Source organism: Vombatus ursinus, unplaced genomic scaffold (assembly GCF_900497805.2).
Source record: "Vombatus ursinus unplaced genomic scaffold, bare-nosed wombat genome assembly UNPS02009573.1, whole genome shotgun sequence".
In the NCBI taxonomy this organism is placed as follows: domain Eukaryota; kingdom Metazoa; phylum Chordata; class Mammalia; order Diprotodontia; family Vombatidae; genus Vombatus; species Vombatus ursinus.
In genome coordinates, this window is record NW_020949351.1 from 4,809,033 (window position 1) to 4,833,163 (window position 24,131).

Consider the following 24,131-nt stretch of genomic DNA (forward strand, 5'->3'; position numbering starts at 1 on the left):
TAGATAGATAGATAGATAGATAGATAGATAGATAGATAGATAGATAGCCTGTTATCCGGACTTCACAGAGGAATCAAATGGACAACTCATAGAGTAGATTCACCAGTCTATGTATCTGGAATTGACACTGCAAATGAACAATCAGCTGGACCTAGACTTGAATAGGAGGTGTAGAGGAAGCTAAGTTGCCTTAGGAAATTTGCAAAACTTTTTTGATGACCCTAAGATTATCATCAAAAAGAGGGCCATCTTAAAAAAAGAAAGAAATACTTCCAGTAATGTTGTATGGATATGAATTATGGGATACTATTTTATGATAACTTAAAGTAAAAGGTCACCCAAAAGCATAGAGACACATTATGTTGGAATTGATGGTAATATATTGCAATAAAGAATTGAACAAGAAATGTAACATGAAGTATGTCATCAGAGAGAAGGGTGATTGGAAAAGAAAGGGGACAATCTTGCTACAAGAGCAAGGGATAAAAATGGATAGCCTCCATGCTCAGTTGTCATTAATATTAATTTTTTACATTTTTTATTAATTTATTTTGATTTATTAATAATCACTTCCATATGCTTTTGAGCTTAAAATTTTTCTCTCCCTTCCTCCCTACCACCCTCCCCAAGACAGTGCACAATCTGATATAGGCTATACATTTACATTCATATTAAACATATTTTTACATTAGTGATGTTGTAAGTAGAAATTAAAACCAATAGGAGGAACCATCAGAAAGAGGAAACAAAACTCAACAGAAGAGAAAAAAAAATAACAATTCGGCTTCCATGGTTCTTTCTTTGGGTGTGGATAGCATTTTCCATCACAAGGCCTCTGGAGATGTCTTAGATCCTTGTATTGCCAGGAAGGGTTAAGTTTATCAATATTAGTCATCACACAACATGGCTGTTATTGTGTACAACCTTCTCTTGGTTCTGCTCACTTCATTCAGCATCAGACCATACAAGTCTTTCCAGGTTTTTCTGAAGTCAGCCTGTTCATCATTTCTTATAGCACAATAGTATTCCATCACATTCATATACCACAACTTGCTCAGCCATTCCCCAATTGATGGGCATCCTCTCAATTTCCAATTCTTTGCCACCACAAAAAGAGCTGCTATGAATATTTTTGTACATGTAGGTCCTTTTCCCATTTCTGTGACCTCTTTGGGATATAGCCCTAGAAGTGTTATAACTGGGTCAAAGGGTATGCACATTTTTATAGCCCTTTGGGCATAGTTCTAAATTGCTCTCCAAAATGGTTGGATCATTTTACAACTCCACCAACAATGCCTTGGTGTTCCAATTTTCCCACATCTTCTCCAACATTTATCATTTTCCTGTTTTGTCATGTTGGCCATTCTGATAGGTGTGATGTGGTACCTCAGAGTTGTTTTGATTTGCATTTCTCTCATCAATAGGGATTTAGAGCATTTTTTCATATGACTATAGATGGCTTTAATTTCTTCATCTGAGAACTGTCTGTTCATATCCTTTGACCACTTATCAATTGGGGAATGGCTTGTATTCTTATAAATTTGACTTAATTCTCTATATATTTTAGAAATGAGGCTCTTATCAGAGAGACTAGTTGTAAAAATTCTTTCCCAATTTTCTACCTTCCTTCTAATCTTAGTTTCATTGGCTTTGTTTGTGCAAAAACTTTTCAATTTAACATAACCAAAATTATATATTTTGCTTTTCGTAATGTTCTCTATCTCCTGTTTGGTCATGAATTCTTCTGTTCTCCATAGATCTGACAGGTAAACTATTCCTTGATCTTTCAGTTTGCTTATAGTATCAGCCTTTATATCTAATCATGCACCCATTTTGATTTTATTTTGGTATATGGTATGAGATTTTGGTCTATGCCTAATTTCTGCCATACTCTTTTGCAGTTTTCCCAGCAGTTTTTTTTCAAAGAGTGGGTTCTTATCCCAGAAACTGGGGTTTTGGGGTTTATCAAATAATAGATTACTATAGTCATTGACTACTGTGTTTTGCATACTTAACCTATTCCACTGATCCACCACTCTATTTCTTAGCCAGTACCAAGCAGTTTTGATGATTACTGCTTTATAATACAATTTAAGATCTGGAATGGCGAGACCACCTTCCCCTGCATTTCTTTTCATTAGTTCTCTTGATATTCTGGACCTTTTGTTCTTCCAAATGAGTCTTGTTATCATTTTTTCTAACTCTATAAAATAATTTTTGGTAGTTTGATTGGCACGGCACTGAATAAGTAAATTAGCTTAGGTAGAATTGCCATTTTTATTATATTAGCTCGGCCTACCCATGAGCAACTGATGTTTTTCCAATTATTTAGATCTGATTTTATTTGCATGAAAAGTGTTTTGTAATTGTGTTCATATAGTTCCCGGGTTTATTTTGGGAGGTACACTCCTAAATATTTTATAATGTCTACAGTAAGTTTAAATGGAATTTCTCTTTCTATCTCTTGCTGTTGGGCTTTGTTGGCAATATATAGAAATGCTGATGATTTATATGGGTTTATTTTTATAGCCTACAGCTTTGCTAAAGTTGTTTATTATTTCAAGTAGTTTTTCACTTGATTCTCTGGGATTCTTCAAGTACAACATCATGTCATCTGCAAAGAGTGATAGCTTTGTTTCTTCTTTGCCTATTCTAATGCCTTCAATGTCTTTTTCTTCTTTTGTTGCTAAAGCTAACGTTTCCAGTACAATGTTGAATAACAGTGGTGATAATGGACATACTTGTTTCACTCCCGATCTTATTGGAAATGCTTCTAGCTTGTCCCCATTACATATGATGCTTGCTGAAGGTTTTAGATAGATGCTATTTATTATTTTAAGGAAGATTCCATTTATACCTATGCTCTCTAATGGTTTTAATAGGAATGGGTGTTGTATTTTGTCAAAAGCTTTTTCTGCATCTATTGAGATGATCATGTGGTTTCTGTTAGTTTTGGTGTTGATATGATGGATTATGCTGATAGTTTTCCTTATATTGAACCAGCCCTGCATTCCTGGTATAACTTCTACCTGGTCATAGTGTATTATTCATGTGAAAAGTTGCTGTAATCTATTTGCTAATATTTTGATTAAAATTTTTGCATCTATATTCATTAGAAAAATTGGTCTATAATTTTCTTTCTCTGTTTTGATTCTTCCTGGTTTAGGTGTCAGCACCATATTTGTATCATAAAAAGAATGTGGTAATATTCATTCTTTACCTATTTTACCAAATAGTTTATATAGTATTGGAATTAATTGTTCTTTAAATGTTTGGTAGAATTCTCATGTAAATCCATCTGGCCCTGGAGATTTTTTCCTAGGGAGTTCATCAATGACTTGTTCAATTTCTTTTTCTGAGATGGGGTTATTTAAGTATTTTACTTCCTCTTCTGTTAATCTGGGCAATTTATATTTTTGTAAATATATCCACTTCACTAAGATTGTCAAATTTGTTGGCATATAGTTGGGCAAAATAATTCCTAATTGTTGTTTTAATTTCCTCTTTCTTGGTGGTAGTTTCACCCTTTTCATTCTTGATACTAGTAATTTGGTTTTCTTCTTTCTTTTTTGTAATTAGATTGACCAAAGGTTTATCTATTTTATTGTTTTTTCATAAAACTAGCTCTTAGTTTTATTTATTAGTTCAATAGTTTTCTTTATTTCAATTTTATTAATTTTCCTTGGGTTTTCAATATTTCTAATTTGGGGTTTAATTGAGGATTGTTAATTTGTTCTTCTTCTAGTTTTTTTAGTTGTATGCCCAATTCATTGATCTCCTCTTTTTCCATTTTATTTATGAAAGCATTTAGAGATATAAAACTTCCCCTAAGAACTGCTTTCACTGCATCCCATAAGTTTTGGTACATTGTCTCATTATTGTCATTCTCTTGAATGAAATGATTGATTGCTTCTATGATTTGTTCTTTGACCCAGTCATTTTTTAGGATTAGATTATTTAGTTTCCAATTATTTTTTAGTCGATTTCCATGGTCGTTTATTACATATAATTTTTATTGCATCATGATCTGAAAAGGATGCATTTACTATTTCTGCCTTTCTACATTGGATTGTGAGGTTTTTATGCCCTAGTACATGGTCAATTTTTGTGTATGTGCCATGGACCGCTGAGAAAAAATATATTCCTTTCTATCCTCATTCAGTTTTCTCCAGAGGTCTATCATACCTAACTTTTCTAATGTTCTATTCACCTCCTTAACTTCTTTCTTGTTTATTTTGTGGTTAGATTTATCTAGTTCAGAGAGGGGGAGATTGATGTCCCCCACTAGTATAGTTTTGCTGTCTATTTCTTCCTGTAACTCCTTGAACTTCTCCTCTAAGAATTGGAATGCTGTACCATTTGGTGCATATATGTTTAGTAATGATATTACTTCATTGTCTATGGTGCCTTTTAGCAGGATGTAGTTTCCTTCCTTATCTCTTTTGATAAGATCTCTTTTTGCTTTTGCTTTGTCTGAGATCAGGATTGCTACCCTTGCTTTTTTTACTTCAGCTGAAGCATAATATATTTTGCTCCAGCCTTTTACCTTTACTTTGTACGTGTCACTCTTTTTCAAATGTGTTTCCTGTAAACAACACATTGTAGAATTATGGTTTTTAATCCAATCTGCTATACGCTTCTGTTTTATGGGAGAGTTCATCCCATTCACATTTACAGTTATGATAACTATATGTGTCTTTTTCTCCATCCTTTTTCCCCCCTGTTTATGCTTTTCTTTCTCCTTTCTCCTTTCCCCCCCCCACTAGTGTTTTGCTTTTGACCAGTGCTTCCTTTGGTCCCACCTCCCTTCTATTATCCCTTTCCCTTTTCTTCCCCTTTACCCTTACTGCTTCTTCCCTCCCTTCTAGCCCCCCTCCCTTTTCTTTCCCCTTTCCCCTCCTACTACCTATAGCGCAAGTTAGATTTCTATACCTGATTATGTTATTCCCTTCTGGAGCCAAATCTGATGAGAGTAAGGTTCAAACAATGCTCATCCCCCTCCCCTCTTTACCTCTGCTCTAATAGGTTTTTGTGTCTTTTCCTGTAATGTAATTTACCCTTGTCTGCCTCCTCCTTTCTCAGTACATTTTCTTAGCTCAGGCTAATCCACTTATTTGGATCCATTTAATCCACTTGATTAAATTTTTTTTATCATTACATCAAAGTCAACTTATATCCACCCCCTTTATGTATAATCCTTTAACATGGTATAATAACAGTATAGTTCTCAAGAGTTGCAAGTGTCATCTTCTCTTGTAGGGATGTAAACATTTTGCCCTTATTAACAATATATTGTATCTTTCTGTCCCATTTACCTTTCTATGTCTCTCTCAAATCTTGTACTTGGTTGAGCTCTGGTCTTTTTTATCAGGAACGTTTGGAAGTCCCCTATTTCATTGAATATCCATTTCCTTCCCTGAAAAATCATGTTCATTTTTGCTGGGTAGTTAATCCTTGGCTGCATTCTAAGCTCCTTTGCCTTATGGAATATCATGTTCCATGCCCTACAGTCTTTTAATGTAGAGGTTGCAAGGTCCTGTGTAATCCTGACTGTAGTTCCATGATATTTAAATTGTTTCTTTCTGGCTGCTTGCAGTAATTTCTCTTTAATCTGGTAATTTTGGAATTTAGCTATTATATTCCTTGGTGTTTTCAATTTGGGATCTCCTTCAGGTGGGGAGCGGTGGATTCTTTCTATAGTTATTTTACCTTCAGGTTCTAGGACTTCAGGGCAGTTTTCCTCTATGATTTCCTGAAGGCTATTGTCCAGGCTCTTTTTTTCATCATGACTTTCAGATTGGCCTATAATTTTTAAATTGTCTCTCCTGGATCGATTTTCTGGGTCAGCTGTTTTACCCATGAGGTATTTTATGTTTTCATCTATTTTTTCATTTTTTTGTTTCTGTTTGACTGATTCTTGCTTTCTCATAGAGTCATTAGTTTCCATTTGTTCAATTCTAATTTTTAACATATTGTTTTCTTCTGTTAGATTTTGTACTTTCTTCTCCAATTGGTCAATTGTATTTTTAAGGGATTTATTTTCTTCATTGTACTTTTTTTCCAATTGGCCAATTGTGTGTTTTAGGGACTTGTTTTCTTCAGTGTACTTTTTTTCCAATTGGCCAATTGTACTTTTAAAGGACTCCTCTATCTCTCTCATTTGACTTTTAAAATCCTTCTTGAGTTCTTCTAAGAAGGCTTTTTGGGCTTCAGACCAGTTCATATTCCCTTTTGATGTGGCAGATGTGGGTTTGATGACAGTGTTGTTCTCTTTAGAATTTCTGTCTTGATCTTCATTCTTCTCATAATATGAATCTATCGTATGTTTCTTTTTACTCATGGTGTTTCTTTATTCCCTGGCCTTTAAAGAGATTAAGCTCTCCTGCTGGGGATCAGAGGGCACTGACCCAAGCTTCTTGTTTGGGGAGCCTAGGTCTTGGTCGCTGGCTTTGTGTGCTGGGGCCTCTTATGTTGGCAATTGAAGGCTGTAGGGTTCTGGAAGCTTACCTGGTGTTGGGCTGGAATCAGTAAGGCTGGGACTTTCAGGTAAATCTAGGTTGCCTACTTTTCCTTTCCTTTAGCTTTGTTTAGCTCCTTTTAGATAAGTGCTGCCAGGTGTTTTTCTGCCTGGGGCCCCTTGCAGTGCTGCCTCCCCTATTTCTGTTGAAGCACTGGGAGAGTTCTTTGCTGAAGAATGCTGAGGCACCTGGTGGTTTTCTGAGCTGGTTTCCACCAGTTACCCCACCCTCACTGAGGCACTTGGAGGTACAGCTATTGGTGTTTGCCTGCTCAACCACCTGGGCTTCGGGATCTCCTCTGATTGGCAGTTGGAGGGTATAGGGTTCTGGAAGCTTACCTGGTGTTGGGCTGGAATCAGCAAGACTGGGACTTTCAGGTAAATCTAGGTTGCCTGCTTTTCCTTTCCTTTAGCTCTGTTTAGCTCCTTTTAGATAAGTGCTGCCAGGTGTTTATCTGCCTGGGGCCCCTTGCTGTGCTGCCTCCCTTATTTCTATTGAGGCACTGGGAGACTTCTTTACTGTAGAATGCCGAGGCACCAGAATGTCCTCCTGGTGTGCTAAAGTGGGTCTTTCCACTAGCTGGCTGGGTGACTTCTGTTTCATACTGCTCCCCTTCCCCCAGGGTAAGAGGGGCCTTTCCTGTTAATCCCTCTAGCTACCTGGGCTATTGCACTGCTGCACCCTATCTTTCTTCTGGTTTGCCTGTTCTAGGGTTTTTTCTGGGGTGATATTTTCTGGGTTTTCAGAGGTTGATAAGGGAGGGTGAGAGTGACTACCTTTTTACTCCACCATCATGGCTCCTGGAAGCAGAAGTCCTTGTATTAATATTCTAAGACATCTAGATGGAGGCCTTCTTTAGAGGATTTGCTGAATAACAGAACCAAGTCATTCATAATTAGAGTGAATAGATGGGTTGCAATCTTCATTGTTGGAGGAAGTACACATTAATGAGATGATCATTTTAATGTGTTATATATTCAACTTATACATTGCTTTTATTTGCCCATTTTTGAATAAAATGAAAATTCTCTGCTTTAAGTTTTCAAGGGTATTTAACATGTATTTTACAAGTAACATTTGTTACTGTTTTGTGATGTTTTAACTTAAATAGTTGCAGTCAATGTATATATTTTCTTTTGGTTGTTTCAAAGAATCAAAGCATCATAGATTTAAAGCTAGAAGGAACTTCAGAATCCATTATTCCAGACCACTCTCCAATATTATTTAATAGATGATGAAACTGAGGCCTAGGGAGGTTAAGTTATTTGCCCAAGGTCAGATAAGAAATAAGCATAACAGTCAGGATTTGAACATGAATCCACTGAATCTAGCCAGTATTCTTTATAACATATCACAGAACATTCTATTGGTATAACTTCCCATGTAAATTACCATAATCACAAGGTTTTTTGAAGTTGTCACTCATCCTGATACACCGCCTTGGAAGACCAATCTTTCTGTTGTCACTGTCTGGTTAACAAATAGATATCCCAAAACTGCTTAACAGTGAATCACCAATCAGCACCACTTGTCTCTCTTTCCTATGACCGTTACTGCATGGTGTCTGTCCTTCTGGCACCTGTGGATTCATATTTACATATCAAGGTCTCACTGTGGCATAGAAGTAACACTGAATTATGGGTCTGGCAAAGGACTGAATATCTGATTCTGATGATTATCCTAGCTAAGTTTGCAGAGATTTGTAGAATATAGGTTGAAAAACAGTATTTTGGGGATCTATTTACAGTCATATAATCAGAAATAGAGAAGGGACCTTTGAGATCACCTGGCACAGAAGCCTTTTGTACAATTGAAATAGATGCCCAAAGAATTAAGTGAATTTCCCAAGATCATGTAGCAGAGACAGGATTTGAATTAATTCTTCTGATGCTAAATTATGTGTTCTTTCTAGTACATAACTTCTATTAACTCTACTATGTGTAATAGATGCCTTTTTCCACTTTTTATTTCATTTAGTAATTTTTCAATTATTATTTTGATATTTTTTCATCTTCCTTAAAAATTTATGGAAAATATAACTAAGAATAGCATGAAATGAAAAGATGAGGTTAGTCACTAAAAGATGGAAAGGATTTCAGTGGCCATCTAGTCCAAATCACACCTGATTAACACTTCACTATATAACATCACCAGCAAGTGTTCACCCATCCTCACTATATGATTGCTAGTGAAGGGGAAATCTACTACCTGTCATGGTAGCCCATTCTGTTTGTTGATAACTTTAATTGTAAAGAAGTTGTTTAATTTTCTTATATTTATATTAAATAAACTATTTTGGGACTATTGAGAAATAGTCTATAAACTGAATGTAGACAGATTATCCACAGTGAGGAAACCACAGATACATCAGTATGGATTACTTAAGAGAAATTTTTTGTTATGACCATCTATTTCACCTAAGTATATGCAATGAACATCTTTTTTCTTTTCTCATCATGGGTGCCCATTTCTAATGGATGAAAAAGGCCATGAGAATAGTTTTTGACCTACATTTTGTGAAAGCTTTGCTTGGTTTTGGAAAGATGCTTCATTTTTGGGTACCACATTCTCCCAAATGTAAAAGGAAGAAAGTAATAGTTTGTCCTCTAGCTACTTTCTACGGATATTATGAAAATTAATGAGATGACAAGTTTGAAAAAAGACTTAGATAACTTACTCCATATAACAGCTCCCAGAGTGCTGCTCATAAATAAGTGCTTGATAAAAGCTTTCTGATAATGTTCAAATGTAAAATACTTAGTATTTTTCCTATTATTGAGAGTTCAGAGCCATTTTAATTCTTTTGCTATATTTCTCCAATCATAGAAAACATATTAGTGTTATTTCCTTTCCCATATATTATATTATAGAATAAAGTATTCTTTAATGATGACTAAGAAGTTAAAAGGCTGCTAATAAATGATCAAAGTATTCAGCAAAAATATCTCCTTAAGTTTTTTGAACCAACACTATAACTTAGGCAAATATCTGCTACTACCTATAATCCTGCAATGAGTTACTTTGAAATATTCCTTGTTTTACTTCCCACAATTATCTTTAATCCTTCATGCCCTTACAAATTGTGTCCTAATGCCCTGCATTTTCTTTTTTATGTTCTCTTTATTAACTTATTTATTATCATTTAATTATAATTTCCCTGATCAACTGTCATCCTAATTCTTACTTGCCTCATTGTCATTGTGGAAATCCTTGATAATGCCAGAGATTAAACCATTACTACATACACAAAAAGATAAATAAACCAGAATATCCCAAAATAATTAGAAAGTACAAACTAAGGAGTCTAATTGATTTTAGCTATTAAGCATATTTCCCTTATTTTACTTATCCACTTCATCTTTCCACTATGGTAAAGATAATTTTTTCTGTGGCATGATTTGAAATTGGTCAGATGAAAGAACCATGAAGTTTTGCCTCTGCTCAAAACAGTTAACATGATCAAATAAGGTTTTTCAAGCTGATTTTTCAATTCTTCTCTAGCAAGACTGGAAATTGAATTCAACAAATTAGTCTTCTGTTCCCCCCCACAGAGTGCTTCAGTATGTGGCCTGACTGACTGGTTCATATTTGCAAACTGTTTTCTACACTGCTGCATTGAAGCTGTGTTGGCTATTCAAATTAAATATGGCATTGGAAAGATATAGGCAACATTCAAGTTGAAAGGTATTCTAATGAGGCCAGAGGGAAAGCCTAACCTTCCACAGACAAGTTTAAGATGAATATGTTCCAATAACGGTGTACATAATGCAAAACAACAAGCATTTATTAAATGCTTACTATATGTTAGCCACCATACTAAACACTGTAGATAATAATACAGCAAAAATAAAAATAGTACCTGTCCTCAAGGGGCTTACATTCTAATGGAGGAAAACAACACACAAAAGGGAGTAATAAATGAGAGAGGAATGAATAATAGTGTAGGAAGACTTGGTGTTAAAGTCCAAAAAGTCAGAAGCAAAGCCAAAAAAGAAGTGAAAGTTGGCTGGCACAGTTCCTTCCCCAAAACAGAAGTTTAAAAGGAACTCACTAGTAGACAATTTGCCAAGATGTTCCAAATGAGGAAGCCCCAGGTGCTGAGGGAGGTTCCAGGGTGAGATTGTAGTTGAGTCATGGTATTAAAGTCCTTAAAGTCAGAAACACAACCAGGAGGGGAGCATGTGTAAACATTCTAGATATCTAGACTATGCAATATGTTTTTGATTTTCATGGGACATTTCTATGTGACTTACAGCTGAAATGTATTGCATATGTTCTCACTCCACATTTGAACATGAACTTCTTTGTGGATAGGAACTGAAATGCCTTTTTTTTTCTATACTTGGCACTTAGCATAGAGCTTTGAACATAGCAACCACTTAATAAATAGTTTTTCATTCATTCATATTTATTATTTCTCTGAACTGGAATGCAGATCTACTCAATTTCAAAATTGGCATCTTGTTTTTGCTTTATCCATCTACCTCTAAAAATCTGGATCACTGGGTCATGCAACAAGTTTTTTCAGCCTCCCGGTCAATTGGTTGTAGTCCCTAGAAAAGCAGTATGCAAACTTAGTGGGTATCCTTGCTAGTTACAAGATGCCTCTGCATCCTTGCCTCCTTGGTCCCTCTACAGAACTCATCATTGCTAGGGTGTCATATAAGAAAATCCTGAACATATGTTTATACATACATGCATATAAATAAATAAAATTTTATTAAATGGTTTTGTCTTTCATAATAATAATGCATTTGTCTTATGATTTTAGATTTTATTAGAAGTCAGAATTTTTAAATGTTTCTTTTCTATATTCAGGTGGATTTAACCAATTTAGATAATTCCATAAATAAAGACCATTATTTGATTTCAAAGGAAAAAAATACATCTTTTACATTTTAATTGAAATGGTTTTCCTCTGCAAAAGAAATTAGGATGTAATTTTCATAACTATTTACATCTTCCCAAAAGACTTACTTTTGTGAATAAGCACCATTCTTGTAATCAACATAAGACACAGAAGTTTATGTAAGGCCTTTCTCTATAGGGTGATAGTTGAACAGGAAGAAAAAAGCTGATATAGTTCTCTTAACTATCAAAAATTGAAGTTAGTTTCTCCATTCCTTCCACCATCTTTATCCTCCTAAGGGAATCATAAAAATACAAATAGGAAAATGTACTTCTGTCATTTAATTCTTAAATGAAAACAGAGTAAACTTTACTCCCCATATCAGCACATGAAGAGCTTGTAAAGTAGAGCAGCTGTCATCCTCTACTGAGAGATAAAACTTAATATTTTCCTCTTGCTTCAGGACTGACTCCCGACGTAATTCTTTGCACCTTTCTCCTGCACCATTTTATGAAAACAGAGGTTCACATGACTAGGAGAATGTGAATTTACTCTGTTCATTAACTATTGCAGTTAGTCTCTTCTAATAGTGAAACCATTAAAAATACTTCCTTTCTTCATGAGTGCAGGTGACAACTTTAATGGGAGGAAATGGAGAGAGGAGGGTTTTATAATCTGTATTTATCTTGTAATCCATTATTTTACACATAGTAGTTGTATGATAAGTATTGAGTTCAGGTCAGGGAGATGGTGCAAATCAAAGGTGGACATGAGATGAGGGCTTTCATGGGACAGGATACACCTCAAAATATAGGAAAGGACGAAGCTTCCCTCCCAAAGGAGAAAGTGAAACAACATAGAAAATGGAAATTTTCTTACATCTACAGTGGAAAAACTACAGGGAGCCCAGATAATTATGTGTTCCTCAAAGAATAAGCAGTTTCCTTGCTGCACCTGTCCAAATTAGTGGGTTCCTGATCAGTGTTACATTCTCTAACAATGTTTATATCCCAATTTAGTTAGGGAATGGGAACACCCAGCAGTATCTTCCTGTGCCATGGATCCTGTATTTTTTTCACCAGAATTAGACTCTCTGTAAATATTCAAGGGGGCAGCTAGGTGGCAGGGTGGACAGAGTACTAGGCCTGGAGTAAAGAAAACTTATCTTCCAGAATTCAAATCTGTCCTCAAAATCTTACTAGATTTATGACTCTGAGCAAGTAATTTACCCCTATTTACCTCAGTTTCCTCATCTGTAAAATGAGCTGGAGAAGAAAATGTCAAGCCATCTCTGCCAAAAAAAAAAAAGAAGAGGGGAGTCAAGAAGAATTGGACATGACTAAACAACAACAAAATATTCATTCTGCTATTGAGTAAACTAAAATACTTGTGAGTATATTTTGGGTTAAGTATATATATGTATATATATATATATATATGTATATATATATATATATAGAAAGAGAGAGAGAGTTGTTCAATCATTTTGATCATGTCTAACTCATTGAGATGGATAGATAGACAGACAGGTAGATAGATAGATAAACGTAATTATACTGTATTATCTCTTAATCAGAATTCATTTGGAAAGAACCAATAAATCTTACCACTAAAGACAAAAAGAAGGAAATAGGAAAAAAAAAGAGCTCTTGCTCCTTTCAGCCAATCATTTGAGAAATTTGATGACCAAAGCTTTTTTTATTTTTATTTTTTACTTCTTTGTTTTAAACCTTAATTGAGAAAACCAGCAAAATAAAAGTTTTGATATAGCAAGAATGATGAACTCATGTCCTTTTATTTTGGGGGCTCATGAGAAATTATTTTAAGGTATTATGTCTAAGGTAAGACACAAGACCATGTAACAGAGAGATGATTAGACTTGGGGTCAGGAAGACTCAGTTTAAGTTTTGCAACTGGCCTTGTGACATTTGACAAGTTATAACCTCCCAGTACCTCCATATAACTTTTTAGGACTATAAATTGCAGAACAATTATAAATTTGATTATAGGAGAAACTTCTCACAATCCTTACAATAATTAAAATCACAGCCTGTACAGCAACAACAAAAAAATCAGAGGTGCCTTTTTTGGTGTTATTACACTTTTTATATTCTCAGATTTGTGTTTACTGCCAACATCAATCTAACAATGTAGCAGCTACTGCCAGAGTCTTTATTTCAAACCAACCAAGTCACACACCTTTGAAAAGTTCATGGCTACATATCTGGTTGTGAGTTTGTAGTTATTAATGAACATATTATAGGCTATGAGTTGGGTACTTGGGGCCATTCAGGCAGATATCTTTAGAATGACAGAAGCATTGAGTTGGAAATGACCTCAGACAAAAATTAGCCAAGCCCTTACCTAAAGTGTAAATTCTATTTATCATGTTTACTTACTGCATTTGAACAACTCTAACAATGAATATACTACCCAAGGAAGAGAAACATTCTGTTTTTGTACAGTTCTGATTTTAAAGAAGCCATAATTTGATTTCACCAAAATTTGCCTTTTTAATATGTCTGAGCCCTACTATCAGCTCAGGTCTAGAAGATTAGTGTTGTCATAGATAGACTGGAAACAAGCCTATGCATAAGAGCAGATGAAAGAAGTTCTAGTTTCCACATGCTATTGATTCCTCCATGACTAATGCCAGCTTTAATTTTCCCAATGATGCTCGCTAGATCTTCTTTGTCATACTCCCTAAGCTCAGCGCGTGTTTTTCTCAAATGGATTTTATTTTGGGGAATTGGTATTTAATGAGACTTTCCTTCTCCCTAAAGAAGCTGCCCCAAAATAGGACTGATTATACAACAATATTTATATAGGACTTTATAGTTTACCAAATGCTGAACTTGCAATCTAAAAAAATCATGAGGTCTTATTAGTAAGTACTTCTCCCTTAGCCTCATCTCCATCCTGAATTTGTGGAGCTGATGTTTTTAAAGAACAAAACTTTAGAATTATCCTTATTAAATTGAATTTTATTATAAATAAGATAGAAATAAAGATTGGGTGTGAGATTTCAAAGATAAAGGGAACTCTTAGAAAAGGAACCTCCCTTTATAATGCAAGGCAGGTACTTTTTCAACAACTTTTAATCTTAGTGAACCACCTAGAATACTAAAAGGTTATATGGCCAGCCCAGAGTTACATAGTCAAATTATATCAAAGGCAGGAATAGCTTCCTAATCCTGGGGCCAGCTTTCTAGCTACTGTGTCAAATGCCTTTGTTTTTAATATATGGCTTATAAATAAATATATTTATATAATTAATTTATTATAGATATTTATTAAGTATTATGTTTAAATGTGAATAAATTATATATTATATATTAAATTATATTATAACTTATATTTATTATATTTAAATAAATATAAATTATAGATTTATTTATATAATAAATATATAAACATATTTAATAGATGGCATATGTGTGTGTGTGTGTGTGTGTAAATATATATGTATATGGTACATGATAGCTAGATAGCTCAGTAAATAAAACACTGAGCCTGGAGGCAGGGAGACCTGAATTCAAATCTGGCCTCAGACCTTAAAGCTGTGTGACCCTGGGCAAGTTACTTAACCTTTGTTTGCCTTAATCTGCTGGAGAAGGAAATGGCAAATCACTCCAGTATCTTTGCCAAGAAAACCACATGGACAATATGATCCACAGGGTCACAAAGAATCAGAAATGACTGAACAACATATGTTACTTTATGGTTTACAAAGTTCTTTACACCTGCTTGGTCTTTGTGGTGTGTGATGGGTATTATTAGTCTTAATAACATTTGACACATAGGAAACTGAGATTCACTGAGGTCAAGTAAACTGCCCATGGTCATACAGTTTTGGAGGAAAAAAAAATTGTACTACAATCTTTGCTGACACCTAGCCCAGTGCTCTTACCACTTTTTCACAAAGCCTCACCTTATTGGATTAGATCCATTATTCTAGTCTCTTGGGATCCTGATTATTATCCAATAGTCATCTTTTCCAGCTTTGTGCTATCTGAAAGTCTAAAGTTCCTATTGCTAGTCTCAGTCAAGTCATTGATAATAAAAGTGTTTAACAGATTGTAGCTGAAGGCAAAACCCTATAGTCCACCACTACATACTTGCCTCCAATTTGGGTTTGAGCCATTAAGAGCAGTAAACATAGCTGGTCACCAAGGTGAAATCTACATAGCCAACTAGATTTATATTAAATTGAAAATGTGCAATCTTACAGGTCTCTGGCAGAGAAATTTCCAAATGAAGTCCTTGAAGGAATTACTAGTAGAAGAAAAGACACTCAGCAATGACTAGTTAGTTGCTTCATTTCACTGTTGCTCATGGTATTAACAGTATACTTGTTTCTTTATCGTGATGAGATACAACAGTGTGTGTGTTTCTGAAACTGTTACCAACCCCTGTGAATTTGTAGTTTGGCTTTCTATGTGACACATTTCCTGGTACATACATTGTGTGTAAGGAATTACATTCACAAGCTGAGGACTGATTTATTGTAGGCCTCCTTTTAGGGGACTGTTTACCAGTGGAAGTAGCAACAGCTTTTAGTGGCTAGACCCCTTGAAGTTCATTTCTCTTTGTTTTGCTGCATGGAAATAAACCATACAAACCTACTTTGACTCCCAGGAGGAGGTATTTCTCTGGATTTTTTTTTTAAATCAAAAACCTAATTTTAAAGATGCTAAAGAAACTGTCACTGCCTCTATGAATCTTTGCTGGTAAATTGGTTTAATAATGGCTCTTAACTTGTCCCAGTAGAATGTAAATAAAGTTTAAGTAAATGTAGCTCCAGGAGATGAAGGAACATTTTTTCTGCAGCATCATAAGAACATCTTTGGTAGAACAGATAGCTCTTCAGACCAAAATTTACAGCATACACAACAGACTTTTTGTCATGCCATTAATTCCCCTTGGCTTATTCATTGTTCTGGAAACTTGAAGCCAAAAAATATCTATATGACCTCATGGAACAAATACTGCATAACTAAAGGAACTAATTGATAATAATAACTTATATTTATGTAGTGTTTTAGGGCATTCAAGCACTTTCATATACATTATCTCATTCTATTTGACATAGCAGCTTTGTGAGTTAACTGCTATAACAATCATTCCTATTTGACAGATGAGAAATATAAGACTCAAAAAGTTAGGCAAAATAATAAATGACAGAAGTGGGGACTTGAACTCTGATCTCTGACAGAAAGCAAAATGCTTTCTTCACATGTTTCTCTAAACTTGTACATTTATGTGATATCTTTGGTCCTTCTGTCCCATAGATATGAAATAAACAAGTTCAATTATTTTTTAAAGTTTGTTAAATTTAGTTTCAGTGGAGTAGGTTTGTAAACTGATAACTCACTTGTCTTCATTAATTTTTCACCAGTAAAGAGTGAAAAGGAAAGGAGTAAACCCTTTCCTGTTTCATGCTTCAACATTTAGTAGCTCATTTGAGTCTTTAGTTAAATTAGGAAATGGTGGTGATTATTGTTATACTGCTCTAGACAAATCTAGATGGGAGAATGGTAGAATTCACCATTAATTTACCAGTAATTCAGAACACTTTGAAGATTGTACAAAATTTAGCCACCTTTGGTAAGTGTGAGACACAGGCAGCCATAGGGTGGAAAAAGTAGGGAAGGAAGATCTTTAAGGGAAAACAAAAATTAAAAACAACAAATAAACTGCTCCTTCTCTCTTTCTTTTGACATGTATAGAGCCCTTGATCCTCTGGAAACCAAAAATTACTACTTCTAAATCTTGTGCATGGATTTATTTTCATTTTGCTCATTTAAAAAATCCATTATTTTCTTGTTGCTCTCTTGAAGGCTATGAACAGAGTCTATTAACAGCCTTCTTTTAATGGCTGCTTATTAGATGGAATGCCAGAAACAGAGACTTTTTTCAAAATTACTTTCCCATTATACATTTGGCACAGGAGCAAATATCTATAAGCCTCTTTTATCTCACCTTTGTCACCTAGTCAATGGTTTGTTTGTTTTCTGTTTTGATTAGTTAAAGGTATTCATCTTAACCTACAGCCAAAAATGTCAACTGAAGGACTTCAGTTTGAGATGAATAGAATACTTGGCAAGTGATTATTTCATTCCTGTTTGGTTAAATGGGGGAAGGGAGAGCAATTACCTAAACACAAGAAACTTTCAGAGATAAAGTTAAGCAAGGAAAAGGAAAGGATATTGGGAGAGAAAAGAAAGAAAATTAGTCTGAGAGACTTTCTATCCATGTATATAGATGTATTGATCAATCATTTTTTAAATGTCTGCTGTGTGGCAGGCAGGGAGCATATGGGGGAAGGGAAAGTGACAGGGACTGGTTTTAAGCATCAGTTAAACTATTTATTTTGAGTTTAGGCCTGGCACTGACTCCTTGAGCCTCAGATTCCACATCTGTAAAATTAGGTTAATAATTCTTGTGTAATCTATTCCATAGGGTTTGTTTGTGGATTCAATAAAATAACGTATCTAACACATATACCATAAATATTTATATTTCAATAGTAACTAGTGTTTGTATAAAGCTTTAAGGTTTGCAATGTGCTTTACGATTGTCATACTTTATTTTCACAACAACTTGAGAGGTAGGTCCTTTTACTATTCCTATTTTATAGATGAAGATACTGAGTCACACAGAAGTAGTGTCTTGTCCAGGGTCACACAGCTAATAAACCTCTTAGGTAGATTTGAGCTTAGGTCTGCCTGACTAGGTACATTACTCTACATTCTGCATCACTTAAGTGCATGAGACTTCAAAACTCCATAGTTTCATTACTGAGAACAGACTCTTTCTTCTATGTCACAGATCACCACCTCTCTTCTTCAAGAGTGATTTTACGCTACCCCAAAAGAATCATCACCCTAAAGCCTATGTGGTGATCAACCCTTTTATTTTTAACTTAGCTGGGTTATCTTGAATAACAGACATAGAAACGATTGCTGGTCCCTTCCTTGTAGCTTTTCCACATTTGTAGGACCTTTGAGCATTTTGCTGGCATAGTATTTGAGAACCTAGTGGCATTTCCATACCAAGAGGAAGTATTAAAGGAAGACTTTTAGGGGTGGCTTAACTGTAAATCACTTGAGTTAAATAAAAACCATAATTTATTTTCTCATATCCCTTCTTTTAGGCACATAGTCACAGTTTTTCAGGGAAAGTCTATGGTTTATGCCAGATGTTAAACCTGAATTCTCTGGATTGAATCCAGGCTAAGAGGAATGGTTTCCTACATGTTGGTTCCACTTCTCTCTCACTTTATATTTTTTTTCCTTGATATAACATAGCATCCACTTCAGTGTTCCACATGGTACAGGAATCCAAAATGTTTCAGAAATATGGGAAGACAAAGAATTTAGAAACTTGTAAGGACTTCACAAAAACCTAAGATTATAACGAGGGCAAGGCATTGTTCTATGCTATCCTGAAGGGATTCATAGAAATTGTGAATCATATAGTGGATAGCAGCTGTTGCAAACTTCAATGTGGGCAAAACAATGCTCCCCACTATAGGAGAATAAGGGTCTTAAAATATTTGTGTGCTTATCTTATACACTTAGCATATTCTAATTTGTATTATATTTATTTTAATGTCTTTTATCAATCTTATTAGAGTGTAGGGACTTTGACAGCAGGACTATGTTTATTGTTTTGTTTTTTGTCTCATCCAGTATCTAACACAATGCTTTGCATATAATCTGTCCTCAACATTATCCTGAATGAATAATGTTAACCTCCTATTATGCCATTCTCCTGTTGTTCTATTTGTTCACTTTTCCCCTGGTGGAAGGGTAAGACATGTGTAAGAAGTTACTTTCAAAGCTATTTCACCTAAAGATATGACAGTATTTTTGAAAGGTGAACAGAAAGCTCTTGGGAAACCAATGCTTGTAAATTGGCATCATTTGCTTTGATTTGTGGATGTATAAAGCAAAATTACATGGCCTGCCTAAGTTTTCACCCTCATGATCATTCAACCAATCAATCATTCAATCTGCAGGCAAGTCACTGACACTTACACTTTCTATTGAGATTGCTTCTTGAACAACTAGGCACGAATCCAAGTAGTTAGAATCAAGTGATCAAGTATTCAGAGGAGTACTTTCCATCTTTAAACACTGTAATTAAAATCTTTGACATCACTTAACCTATTCATGAGTTAGTACTAAAAGATGTTTGCTTTTAGATTCCAGACAATTTTAAATTACTACACTTATACGTGTGTGTATATATAGTATATATGTATGTGTAAATACATACATACACATATATAGTATATGTATATACATATATAAATATATACACATATGTTTGTGTGTATATGCATATTCCTTTTTAAAGTTGAAGATCTAAGTGGAAGGTTGCCATGCTTGGATGCACACCAGGCTTTTCATCCCAAATTTTGAGTGTATAGAATGTAGTAGATAAAAGGACTAAAGTCTTAAAGATTAATATGATTAATGATAACTCTCTCCACTCCCTCTGATCTAATTTCCCCTTGTACACTAAAAGATGAAAAGAGAAAACTTCATCATCATTCTAGTTGTGCACATTTTTAGAGGAGAAAAAAAGATTATCTTGAATAACTGAGAAATAAGTAAAATAAGGCTCCCCTATTAATGGGTCTTGCTCAATTCCTTGATAGCAAAACCTTTTCTTTTCATATTCTTTAAATCACTCATTCAACAAATTTTAAAAATCTAAGTACTCACTAAGCATTCTGCCCCAAATTCCAACAATCATAACTGTATATGCATATAATATATATGTAAATTTATGTACTATATGTTTGTGTGTGTATATGGTCTGTATGTTAGGTCTTATTTAATAAATTCATGAAGACCACCTATTAAGCTCAACTTATCCTAAAAAGAAAGAAAATTCAGATTATGTTAATATAAGGGAAAATTTGTTACTCTCATTAAACAAAATTGAGTTCATAATTTCCCAACTTTTGATATGTGGGTCAAAGATGTGGAACAGATTACTCCTCTAATCTACTTAATTTCATACAAGAAAAAAATTATATTTAAGTATCTATAAAGAGGAAATGTCTCTTCAGTTCAACTGCAGACAGTCTATTGTAGACATTTGATAAATAATAATTAGTGAATTTGAAGCTTTTATTTGGAAATGTGCTATATATTTTACTTTCTTTTGATTTATTTGAGTTACTGTGGTGTATGTAAGCAGATTGGACTTGCAGTTAGAAAGACCTGAATTTGAATACTGCTGCGTCTACTTAGTAGCTGTGTGACCCTAGGCAGATCACTTTACTTACCTCAGTCTCAGTTTTTTCTACTGTAAAATAGGAATAATAATAGTGCCTCCCTCACAGAGCTATGGTGAGGATCAAATGTGGTTTTAAATATATAAATATAAAGTGTTTTGAAAACCTTAAACTATATCAATGTTGGCTTTTACTATTATTTTTAAAGAAGTCTGTGGGGACATGGCTTAGAGAAGACAATCAAAACCTGGAATTCTTAAATGAATACTGTGTTTCAACAACCAGAATGCTGTTAAAAGGAGAAAGAGACATTGTAAATGTCATCCACTAACCCCCTTTGTTAAAGTTCTTCCCTGCCCTACAAGAGTAAATGCAGGTTTTTTTTTTGGCAATACAATAGCAAGACTAAATAGAAACTGAACCAAATATATTGTGTCTGCATTTTCCATTATTTTATGCCCCAGACCCAAGTTATGGAGCATGATGAAAGAAGAGCAAGAAAGAAAAAAGAAAGAGTGAACTATTATGGCAAGGACACACCTAAAGTGCTGATAGGTATGGGGATGTAACAAGACTAGTGGCAAAAGTGCTCAGGGACCAATAAACACTGGATGGTTGCCTCCATTAGACAGGTGGCTGCTGAATTCTTAGACTATAAATTAAGAGAACAGTTGGAACTCACCTTTAAAAGTCAGTTTTCCTGTCAGGGTACTGACAAGGTGATCTGTGTGGCTGACTCACTTACAGGGACTGTTCAAAGATCCATTTTTAGAATCAAATGCTTAACTTCAAAAAGAGTAGGCCCAGATCTGTACCGAACAGTAGCCCCTAAACTATTTCTTTTCTCCCCCACTTTCTTTACCAGATGACTTGTAGCATTCATTTGCAAACAGACATATTCTTTGTCTAGTGTGCTGGTTCAGACCTAAGGCCAGAACTATCAGAAGAATAACAAAATAAAAATGGTGTAATTTGCAAATATTCTTTCATAGTCTACCCTACTGCCTCTTAAATGCTGTATTCCATTTCAGCTTTGCTCAATATCCTGGTATTTGATGTATTATTGTGATTTGAATTTTGCCCTTCCTCGCAATCAAATTGACCAGTGTTTAAACCAAGGGTGAGGAACCTGCAGCCTTGAGGACACATGTGGCTTTCTTGATCTTTATGTACAACCTTTTGACTTAACCCAATTTTTTTTTGTTTTGTAAAATTTGGAGTCATTCAAAAGGCTGCACTTAAGGATCTAGAAGTCCACGTGTGGCCTCAAGGCCGCAGACTCCCCACCCCTGTGTTAAACCATCTAGATGGAAATAATTTGAGGAATTGTGATAAATAACAATAACCAAGCACTTACTCAGCTTCTCCCATCATATCGGAATCAAAGTCATCTCCTTTGTCCATTTCCATGCCTGATAAAACCACTTTGTATCTTTGTTTTTAAAATTTTGTCATGTTTTGTTTCAACTTGTTTAAAAACTTAAGTTCTAGTAAACTTAGTTTTGCAGAAAGTGGAATAAATCCACTATGTATGTATATGTACATGTAGTAGATTTATCTGTGAAGTAGGCATTATTATTATCCCCATTTTACAGTAGAAAAAACTGAGACTGAGGTAAGTAAAGTGATCTGCCTAGGGTCACACATGTACTAAGTAGATATAGCAGTAGTCAAATTCACGTCTTTTTAACTGCAAGTCCAATCTGCTACATCAACAAAGTAATCCAAAAGTGGGGTAGGGGCCTACTAAAGGAATGCTGTGTTCAAAAAGTATTAAAGAATAATTTTAGGCAACATAAATAAAACAAAATTAGATGTCAAATGGGAGGGGTCAGGACAAACTTCTCCTGAAAAAAAAGAAATATTAAAATGGAGAAGCAGTCATGGAGAGAGAAGAGAAAATCACTCCCTTTAGATTGGAAAAAGACAATCATGGGGATATATGCCTCATATGTGCCAAAATATAAGATAACGGGGATGTTTCTCTTTCTGGCTGTGACTATAGAAACTAGGAACAGGGGAGTATTTGAAAGGTCAAAGAAGGGCATCCCTCTCAGTTAATAGACCTAAGCAGGTGGAGTAAAGTTCTTAGTGTTGTCATGAATGCTAAGTTCTTTGAAGAAAAACCATCTGCAGAGGCTTTTGACACCAAGCTTCTTGAACCCCTAGAGCAGTTCAAAATCCTTTTAATGGACATTGGTTAATGTAATGTAATGTAATATCTCATCTTATAACCATATTGCACAATTTATGAGATGCTTTCCTCACAGTGCCTTTACTCAAGTATTATCATTATTTGAAGGAGGAAGAAACTGAGCCTCCAACAATAAAGTGACTCAACCTTAGTTACCTAAATCTTCTGGTTATCAGTTCATTGTACTTCACAGGTTCTATTCCACATCTAAAAGTGGGGATGGTGTGAGGGCATAGAGCAGAACTCCTTGTGATAACAGCAATGATCTTGGAACCTGTGTTCTTGCAAAAAACCCTGATGTCAGCTTGTTGATGGGCATTTGTTTCTCTTAAAGTTAGTTTTTCTAAAGGTATAGCTACATAACTCAGTCAATGTAACATGTTTACTTATTTGCAAAACTAATTAGTGGTGAAAACCTAAAGCAACCTTCTCCCAAGGGGTCATTTCACTCTACAAAATATTATCATCTCCAGCAGTGTTGTGGATCAAAATCACCATTCCATGTCTTTTGCCACATGCATGGCAAACTCACTGAATTCATTTTGTACCTACTCCTGTCTCTCTCATTCATTCTACTTGTTCATGGCGTATGAAAGAGGACTAAAATGAACTTAGAGACCATCTAGTCCAAAGCCTTCATTTGACTCATGGGAAACCTAAGGTTGATAGCATTTGGGTGATTTGACCAACGTCACAAAAACAATGGGTACCAGAGGCATAATTTAAACCTATGTCCCCCAAAGTTGGAGTCCTTTACATCACTCCACACTGGTTCTCTGCCCCACTCATCATTTCAAGCATCTATGTTAGAGTATCCTGGGAAGTGTCTGGTATTATATTCATACCTGTAAAATAGTGTATTGCAAAGAATTGCAACAAACTTTCTAAATCAGTAGGTCTCATTTCCCTCTTTTTTTTCAACATAAAGGAATTGTCTTTGAGTCAGACTTATATTGTATCATTTCACATGATGGTGCTGCTAAAGTCCCTTTGACACCTTTGTATACAGAAACTGGGGCACTTCTGTTTTCATTAGATGCTAGCATAGTCTTCCGCAGGGCTTTTTCCATTTAAGTTCTTGGCCTGGATAGGACAGCAGGTGAAGAGATGTAAACCACTAATCACTGGTAATGAGCTTTGTTTAAGAATGTTCCAACAAATTGCTTGTCTTTTACCTGGGAAGATTTACATGAACTGATTCAAAGTGAAATGAGCAGAACTAGGAGAATATGGCATACTGTAACAGAAGTATTGCATGATGATCAACTGTGCATAACTTAGCTATTCTCAGCAATACTATGACCCAAGACAACTCTG